General features: G+C 44.3%; 2 long non-coding RNA genes across 5 annotated transcripts in view; both read left to right on the top strand.

Annotated features, from left to right (window-relative positions):
* Nucleotides 1-1,162: 1,162 nt before the first annotated feature.
* LOC106807942 overlaps nucleotides 1,163-9,453 on the top strand; it is a 16,697-nt gene continuing 8,406 nt past the window's right edge. The window contains exons 1-5 of one of the 3 annotated variants that reach the window (XR_001393726.1): nucleotides 1,163-1,468; nucleotides 4,357-4,474; nucleotides 4,592-4,643; nucleotides 4,835-4,948; nucleotides 5,175-5,274. This is a non-coding gene — a long non-coding RNA (uncharacterized LOC106807942). Of the gene's footprint in view, nucleotides 1,469-4,356; nucleotides 4,475-4,591; nucleotides 4,644-4,824; nucleotides 4,949-5,174; nucleotides 5,275-9,453 lie in introns of all 3 variants that reach the window. The other 2 variants (XR_001393728.1, XR_001393730.1) reach the window with 2 other exon arrangements.
* LOC106807956 lies at nucleotides 8,808-9,411 on the top strand. Of its 2 annotated transcripts, none has more exons than XR_001393732.1 (3): nucleotides 8,808-8,941; nucleotides 9,059-9,110; nucleotides 9,317-9,411. It is a non-coding gene; the product is annotated as an uncharacterized LOC106807956 (long non-coding RNA). The 2 variants fall into 2 exon arrangements; XR_001393731.1 differs by having other exon boundaries at nucleotides 9,294-9,411.

Genomic DNA, 9,453 nt, shown 5'->3' with positions numbered 1-9,453 from the left:
GTGGCACAACAAAGAAGAGGAAAAATGCGACGACAGCGGAGTGAAAGTAATCACCTACACAAGGCTGAAAGAAATAGGAGTGACACAGCGGGACCTCTAACATCGGCATCGCACAGGTTTTACGACCCAACAAGGGTTAACATTGTGCCATACTTCACCATTGGCGAGCCGAACACGCCGCGTGCTCGTGGCATCAGCGGTGTGGCACAAGGCGGCACTATGACATTTTTAGTACCCATAGAAGGCCGCTCACGACGGCTTCGAGAAACTTCTATCGATGCCGCCACCATATCTGCAAGGTCTCCAGCTGCCGTTCTCACGCTAGGAAGGATGTCTCTCACCTTCAGTTGTCCATAAAATTCTGGAGAAGGACACATGATTGCACCATTACATGCGACAAGGCCTTGAGGACACTTGGGCCATGCATTCCTCCAGCTGCATAAATACCGAACAGTTTCGACAAGAAGACAGACACAGTTCCACGGTGCCTAACAGTTCACGTCGCTGCTAGTACCCACTGCTCTCACCTGCTGCTCGTCACCACGCTACCGTTGCCGCCGGATGCCGCCGCCTGACTGAGGACTCGCCTGCTACTCCTAGGTCGTAAGGATGATGGATGGATGGATGGATGGATAGATGGATGCATCCCTTGAAAGAGAGAGAGGGAGAGGGAGAGAGACAGGAAGAGAGAGAGAGAGAGAGAGAGAGAGAGAGAGAGAGAGAGAGAGAGAGAGAGAGAGAGAAGCCCGTCACAACATCACGAAACCCTGTGTAAATCGGCTTGACTTTATTTTATATATGCAAACGCTATAATTGTTTCCGACAGTAGATCTCAGAATCTCAAATTTCAAAAATCGCTTTTCTTAAGGCCATTGGATGGTTGCGACCCCAGCGTAAAAAATCGGTATATTGTAAAGTAGGTAGATAGATAGAAAGATAAATCGATAGATAGGTAGATAAGTAGATAGGTAGGCAGGTTGATAGGTAGGTAGATAAAGAGATAGATAGATAGATAGATAGATAAATACATATTTCGATAGATGGATGAGAGAGAGAGAAGAGAAAGGAGAAAAAGAGAGAGAGAGAGATAGAAGCGCATGCTCATCATGTACGCAAACAAGTTTTAGTTCAAAAACTCGTTCTTCTTTATCGAATTGTATGTTATTGTGTATTACACAAAACGAGCATTTGTTATCTCTTTAGCCTGCCAGTATGTTCAGCATAGCCATCGTAGTGCATATGTAAGCAAATATGACCTGCCACCTAGTGTCAGAAATAATTATAAAGCGCGCATATATAAATGAATCACTTGGACTTTCGTCACGCCGTGACGGGCTTCTTTCTCGCCAGATATATCACGGTCAGTATGCACGTGGCCCGAAGCGTCCCGGCCATGTTCTCGCTGTGTTTTTGTCGTCAAAGGCTCGAGCTGTGACAACTTCGAATGCGCATATTTATAATAACTAGGGTAAGTTCATTGTTGTTATTGTGTTATTGTGTTATTGTGTTATTGTGTGTTAGCGCTATGTAACTTGTTAGTTAGCGTCGACACCTCGACACCTCCTATGATCAAAAGAAAACAGAAAACCTCGGCATCATAATGGCATAACGATTTCGCAGCCTTCATACGCATATGTGTGTGTGTGTGTGTGTGTGTGTGTGTGTGTGTGTGTGTGTGTGTGTGTGTGTGTGTGTGTGTGTGTCGCGTACGGAGACGTTGGTCGTACCGCCGGCTGGCGGCGTGTTGGTCCATGGCGCATGGCACAATTTAATCATAGCCAAAAAAATATTTGACTAAATTTAGAATTAATACATTGAAATTTTAATGGGCGACATTCTGAGCTGAAAGAGTCTGTAGATAGTGTCGAATAATGCATCGGCGGACGGATGATTATAGAAATGTTTAGGAAAAATGAGAAAACCATTTAACTTGTTCATTAATGATTTAACAACGGTGTAATGCGAATGACCTCGGGTATTTGACGAGCCCTTTTTTCAATTCAAATCTTCTGACAAGCCCTCCGTCACGTGCACTATTGTCGCATGCCATTGTTAAACAACGAGGCAACTCTATCGCAAGCCTGCAGCATATGATTTAACCCTCATTGCCAAGCGTAGAGAATAGTGAAATAGTAGACATAGAATGATTCCCCGAATACTTGCTGTTGCCAGTCTTTTCCAGTAGCTTAACATTTACTAACGGTAACGAGGTGTCGTTAAATGGTTTAGACTTTAGAAGTATATGATATTTGAGCCGAGGGACGTCACCAGATCTCAGATGTAGCACATGCACGTACACGCTCGCACGACGTCAGCGCGTCGCAACCCCACACATTCTCGCTGAAAACAAACGCGTATGCTGTCGCAAACCTCAAACAGATCATACCGATTACTCGTGAAAGATTGCATCGCCGCCTAGTCAGTATCGCTCTCTACCCTTTACCCGCCACGGCATTGTCGGTAAGCTAATCTCGCGAAGCTTGCCGGCGTTTGATGCGAAACTAGCCATATCCTATTTCCTTTCTCCATTTGTTCCCGCGATACGCGCGTGCGTTGTTCGCGGTGCATTATGGGTGGTTACTTTATCTATTAGGAGCTGCTAGATTTTGTCTGATCAAGCGTGAGCGAACCTAGCTAATTAGGAGAGCGACAATGGCACTAATGGAGTCAAGGTGTGAACATTTATAATTCATTGTTCCGGATTGCTCGTCGTTTTACTGTAACATGTTTTTATGTAAAAGCAAAATGAGCATGTCGTTGCACATCGTTTACACAATCAATGGTGATATATATATATATATATATACACATATATATATTTATTTATATATGAAATAGTGTTCATCCGTATCACACTCCCAATTAAAACTAACAACTCTGAATAAGGACATTGGAACACATTTGACAAGTAACACTTTTCGCTCGCTATGTTCCACGAATTACATTGCACACCATCGCCTGCCATCTAACGCTCTAGGTGAGAGCTGTAATCAGATTTTAGATTCTGACTGCGGTTCCGTAATTATCACGTCGTCTGCCCCGCAGGTGCGCCGCTCACGATATTCGATGTGAACAAGCGAACGCGAACCGCCTACACGCGAAGTCAACTGCTGGAACTGGAAAAGGAGTTCCAGTTCAACCAATACATCACGCGCGCGCGGAGGGTCGAACTGGCGCGATCTCTAGACCTGACGGAAAGACATCTAAAGATCTGGTTTCAGAATCGGAGGATGAAGTGGAAGAAGACTCACAAAGAGGTTGTCGACAAGCATTACCAGCCAGCGTTAGCGCTTCCGAGTGCTAAGTGAGACTTGAGCGCCATCTAGCGAGCTTTATGGTAGCTGCGCGCTTTCAATCAATCACGATATGATTACGAAATTCATAGGTCACGTGTATGTGAGTGTGTGTGTGTGTGTGTGTGTGTGTGTGTGTGTGTGTGTGTGTGTGTGAGAGCAGATAGGGCGGGAGAGAGGGGAGACGAATAGAGAGGGGAGGGAGGGACAGATAAAGAGATAGAAAAATAGAGAAAGAATACACAAGCGTGAGACAGAGAGAAGAGAGGACGAGAGAGATAGTGAAACGAAAAGAGAGGGAGGGGAGAGAAAGAGAGGGTAAGAATGAGCATTAGAGAGAGAGAGAGAGAGAGAGAGAGCGTGAAAGAGCGATAAAGAGATGTAGACAGATATAAGAATGCACACCTAAGTGGAGTGAGAGAGAGAGAAGGAAGCGAGAGGGGAGGAAGAGAGAGTAAAGAGGAAGGCAGCGGGAGGGAGAGAGAGAAGTGAGGACGGCAGCGGGAGAGAGATAGAGAGAGAGAGAGGAAGAGAGAGGGGGAAGGCAGAGAAAAGAAAGAGTAGGGCAGATAAGAGAAAGAGTAGGGCAGAGAAGAGAGAGGATGACAGAGAGGCGAAAGAGGAAGGCAGAGAGAAGAGAGAGGAAGGTAGAGAGGAGAGAGAGGAAGGTAGAGAGGAGAGAGAGCAAGGCGGCGAGGCGAGAGAAAGCAGAGGGGAGAGAGGAAGGCAGAGAGGAGAGAGCAAGGCGGCGAGGCGAGAGAGGAAGGCAGAGGGGGGAGAGGAAGGCAGAGAGGAGAGAGAAGAAGGCAAGCATTAGAGAGAGGAACGCAGAGAGGAGAGAGAGGACGGCAGAGAGGGAGAGCGAGAGAAGCACGGACCTGAACAATTTTGGGTTTAAAATGATCTAACCTCAATCTTTATTGAATTGTATGTTATTGTGTATCAGACACAACGAGCATATATTATTTCTTTAGCCTGCCAGTATGTTCAACATACAAAGCCCGTATATATAAATGAATCACTTGGACTTTCGTCACGCCGTGACGGGCTTCTTTCTCGCCAGATATATCACGGTCAGTATACACGTGGCCCGAAGCGTCCCCGCCATGTTCTCGCTGAGTTTTTGGCGTTAAAGATTCAAGCTGTGATAACTTCGAATGCGCATCATAATTACAGCTAACGTGAGTATATGGGGTTCTTGTAACGGTAAAGCAGTAAGGGAATTCTCGCTCAACTGAAGCTTCCGTAGCTATTTTAATTCCATACTTAATTCATGGTGTTCACTCGTTTAATTACAGCATATAAATGGATTAATCAGGATAACACACGCATACCGGAATGAATTAAATTGTAAGTACCCTTTTCATGTGTTATAGTTGCATAAAGATGCGTGGTTATAGTATTAAATACTTAGCTATAGGGTATAATTAACAGTAAAGTCTATATGTCAGTCAGTCTCTCTTGATTCATTCTGCGCTTTCCTTGTCTAAGCTCACAATAAACATTATGAATTGATATGTACGCATCAAAGTTATTTCCAGTGTCAATCGCCAGACTGGAGGACACGGAGAATTATCACGTTTGGCGGCGTCGTGCAACGATTGAGTGGTTACCGGTCTCCAGTTAAACATAGCAAGATGTGCACAGAGATATACGTAGGTGTTATCATATTATATATAAATATATATACAACATTTATAATAAATATGTAATTATTGTGCATTATACCAAAACAGTATTTATCATCTCTTGAACCTGTCAGCCTGGGCAACATTGCCAGATAGTCTATATGCGAGTCAATCCCCCCGGATTAGTTCTCCACTTTTCGTTTTCCAAGTTCATATAAACCAGATATTAAATTCGTGCATGTCCAATTTCTAGTGACAATCACGTTGCTGAAGGACAAGGAGAATCAACATATTTTCGAGGCAACGTCGTGCACCACTCGCCAGTTGAGCATACCAAAAAAGTCGTTTTTAACGTAGGTATTATTTATTATACTATGGCACACATATGTTATGAATCTATGTTATGAATCTGCTGGTGTTTTCTAGCATTAGCGATATGGTGCAAATACCAGATTGTGTGGTATAGTGTATATATGATATATATTTAACGTGCGCTGACTATTGGGAGAGGTTATATGGGTTATTATGGGGTTTATAGTGTGAATGAAAGGAAGCTCGAATTAAATTGGACTAGGATATTCGCAAAATGTATTTACAAGCGAGATTTTTTGTCCATTTTGTTCGTAACCCGGCTGTGCCTTGTAGAGTATCTTGACCGGCTACTATCTTCACCGTATAAGGTGATCGTATTAGAGAAGATGAGAGAGGAGCGAGCGAAAGAGAGATAAAGAGCGAGCAAAAGAGAGCGCGCGAGAGCGAGCGAGTGATAGAGGGTGGCGAGAGAGATAGATAGACATGCAGAGAGAAAGAGAGAGATATAAATATATATACAACATTTATAATAAATATGTAATTATTGTGCATTATACCAAAACAGTATTTATCATCTCTTGAACCTGTCAGCCTGGGCAACATTGCCAGATAGTCTATATGCGAGTCAATATCCACGGATTAGTTCTCCACTTTTCGTTTTCCAAGTTCATATAAACCAGCTGATGTTAAATTCGTGCATGTCAAATTTCTAGTGACAATCACGTTGCTGAAGGACAAGGAGAATCAACATATTTTCGAGCCAACGTCGTGCACCACTCGCCAGTTGAGCATACCAAAAAAAGTTGTTTTTAACGTAGGGAGTATTATTATACTATGGCACACAGTCATATGTTATGAATCTATGTTATGAATCTGCTGGTGTTTTCTAGCATTAGCGATATGTTGCAAATATCAGATTGTGTGGTATATTGTATATATGGTATATATTTAACGTGCGCTGACTATTGGGAGAGGTTATATGGGTTATTATAAGGTTTATAGTGTGAATGAAAGGAAGCTCGAATTAAATTGGACTAGGATATTCGCAAAATGTATTTACAAGCGAGATTTTATATCCATTTTGTTGTAGGAAAGCGCCGCGGCTTCACAGATAGTATATATTAGTTCGCAGCACGGCAAGCAATCACCATAAATTACAACAGACACATATTGGTGATCCCGCGGTAATGCACCTGCGTCATATGAGTGGACCGGATTTGGCTCCGGATGGTAGCAACGGACTTGGCTCTGATTCTTTGAACCGAACAGTCCAGTTGTTGTCCCGCTCCTATCGTGCCTTGTTATTCTCACACGTAGTGCGCTATATTTGTTCGTCTACCGTTCACCTTCACCCCGGCCAAGCGTCTCCGTGAACCGCCGCGCTAAGCACGAGTTGTACCGCGATCGACGTCGCCTGTATGCAACGAGACACACATCGTACCGTCGTATAGACACCATCGTAGCGTCTCGTCTCCGCCATGATCACGTAAGGGCGACGATTTCTTGCTAGACTAACGTATGCTCAAACTATTAGCGTTTTCGTAAATAAATTCGTCTGATTGCGATATAAATCGCGCTAGACGCGATCGCGCGTAACGATTACCGCTGTTACCGCTGTTTTTTCCCCTCACCGGTTTTTTTTCTCACGCCTAGTTCTTCCTCTCACGCCTCGCTTACCTTTCATCCCTTCCCACCCCTTTTTAACGCTTTAAATCTGTCGTTTTACTGCGTGCTACCGCTCTTTTCTTTCCCGTCGTACCGCGCCTCACACAAGAAATCGTTACTCCATACGTCACGCCCACCCCCCTTTTACAGATTCGCGCATCGCCTCGCAGCCGGCACGGCATTACGTAGTGTCAGCAGCTGCATTTTTCTCATAGCACATCAATACCCACAGCTTCTATACTATACTATACTATACTATACTATACTATACTATACTATGCTATGCGGATAGCATTGCGTTAGCTGCTCCCACACAACCGATGCGGGCAGCCGCGCCGCGCTGAATGATCAGAATCCCTCCATGCAGGTAGCAGCGGACTTGGCTCTGATCCTTTGAACCGAACAGTCCAGTTGTTGTCTCGCTCTTATCGTGCCTTGTTATTCTCACACGTAGTCCGCTATATTTCTCCGTCCATCTTCTACCGTTCACCTTCACCCCGGCCGAGCGTCTCCGTGAACCGCCGCGCTAAGGTACGAAATTACTGATGTTCGGTTACGATTCTGTGTGTACGTTGTCATCTGTATAGTCATCTATGTAGTATGTAGTATAGAGAATATTCTGTGGTATAATAGAACAAACGGAGAGTAGCTTTATAATACTGAGTTCGTGTTATCTATCTGTGCTATCAATCGTGGACTCTATCGACGCAACCTGATGCTACCCTTAAGGGTACCTCCCACATGCTAAACCGTAGAACCTGGATCGGGAAGTAAAACGCTTCCTTAGATTGTTCGTAACCCGACTGTGCCTTGTAGAGTATCTTGACCGGCTACTTGTATAAGGTGATCGTAATAGAGAAGATGAGAGAGGAGCGAGCGAAAGAGAGATAAAGAGCAAGCGAAAGAGAGCGCGCGAGAGCGAGCGAGTGATAGATAGACATGCAGAGAGAAAGAGAGAGGCAGAGAGAGAAACACAGAGAGAGAGAGGGAGGCATGCAGAAAGAGAGAGATAGAGGCAGAGAGAGAAACACAGAGAGAGAGAGAGGGAGGCATGCAGAAAGAGAGAGATAGATAGATAGCTAGACAGAAAGCGAGAGAGAGAGAGAGAGAGAGCGCACAAGAAAAGGCGACAGAGTTAGATACATGAATAGAAAGATATATAGATTGAGAGAGAGAGAGAAAGTGAGAGAGAAAGATAAATGGAGACAGAGAGGGTAGATGAAAGGGCGAGACAGGGCGAGAGAGAGAGAGGGCGAGAGAGAGTGAGAGCGAGCGAGCGAAAGAGCGATAAAGAAATGTAGACAGATATAAGAATGCACACCTAAGTGGAGTGAGAGAGAGAGAGACGGAAGCGAGAGGGGAGGAAGAGAGAGTAAAGAGGAAGGCAGCGGGAGAAAGAGAGAGAGAAGTGAGGACGGCAGCGAGAGAGAGATAGAGAGAGAGAGAGGGAGAGAGAGGGGGAAGGCAGAGAAGAGAAAGAGTAGGGCAGATAAGAGAAAGAGTAGGGCAGAGAAGAGAGAGGATGACAGAGAGGCGAAAGAGGAAGGCTGAGAGAAGAGAGAGGAAGGTAGAGAGGAGAGAGAGCAAGGCGGCGAGGCGAGAGCAAGGCGGCGAGGCGAGAGAGGAAGGCAGAGGGGAGAGAGGAAGGCAGAGAGGAGAGAGAAGAAGGCAAGCATTAGAGATAGGAACGCAGAGAGGAGAGAGAGGACGGCAGAGAGGGAGAGCGGGAGAAGCACGAACCTGAACAATTTTGGGTTTAAAATTATCTAAACTCAATCTTTATTGAATTGTATGTTATTGTGTATCAGACACAACGAGCATATATTATTTCTTTAGCCTGCCAGTATGTTCAACATACAAAGCGCGCATATATAAATGAATCACATGGACTTTCGTCACGCCGTGACGGGCTTCTTTCTCGCCATATATATCACGGTCAGTATACACGTGGCCCGAAGCGTCCCCGCCATGTTCTCGCTGAGTTTTTGGCGTTAAAGATTCAAGCTGTGTCAACTTCGAATGTGCATCATAATTTCAGCTAACGTAAGTATATGGGGTTCTTGTAACGGTAAAGGAGTAAAGGAATTCTTGCTCAACTGAAGCTTCCGTAGCTGTTATAATTTCATACTTAAATCATGGTGTTCACTCGTTTAATTACAGCATATAAATGGATTAATCAGGATAACACACGCATACCGAAATGAATTAAATTGTAAGTACCCTTTTCATGTGTTATAGTTGCATAAAGATGCGTGGTTATAGTATTAAATACTTAGCTATAGGGTATAATTAACAGTAAAGTCTATATGTCAGTCAGTCTCTCTTGATTCATTCTGCGCTTTCCTTGTCTATAAGCTCACAATAAACGTTATGAATTGATATGTACGCATCAAAGTTATTTTCTGTGTAAATCTCCAGACTGGAGGACACGGAGAATTATCAGGTTTGGCGGCGTCGTGCAACGATTGAGTGGTTACCGGTCTCCAGTTGAACATAGCAAGAGGTGCACACATATATACGTAGGTGTTATCATATTATATATAAATATATATACA

The sequence above is a fragment of the Priapulus caudatus genome, unplaced genomic scaffold, assembly GCF_000485595.1.
Source record: "Priapulus caudatus unplaced genomic scaffold, Priapulus_caudatus-5.0.1 Scaffold12, whole genome shotgun sequence".
Classification (NCBI taxonomy): Eukaryota; Metazoa; Priapulida; class Priapulimorpha; order Priapulimorphida; family Priapulidae; genus Priapulus; species Priapulus caudatus.
Note: the sequence above shows the minus strand (reverse complement) of the source record. Positions and strands in the feature narration are given on the sequence as shown.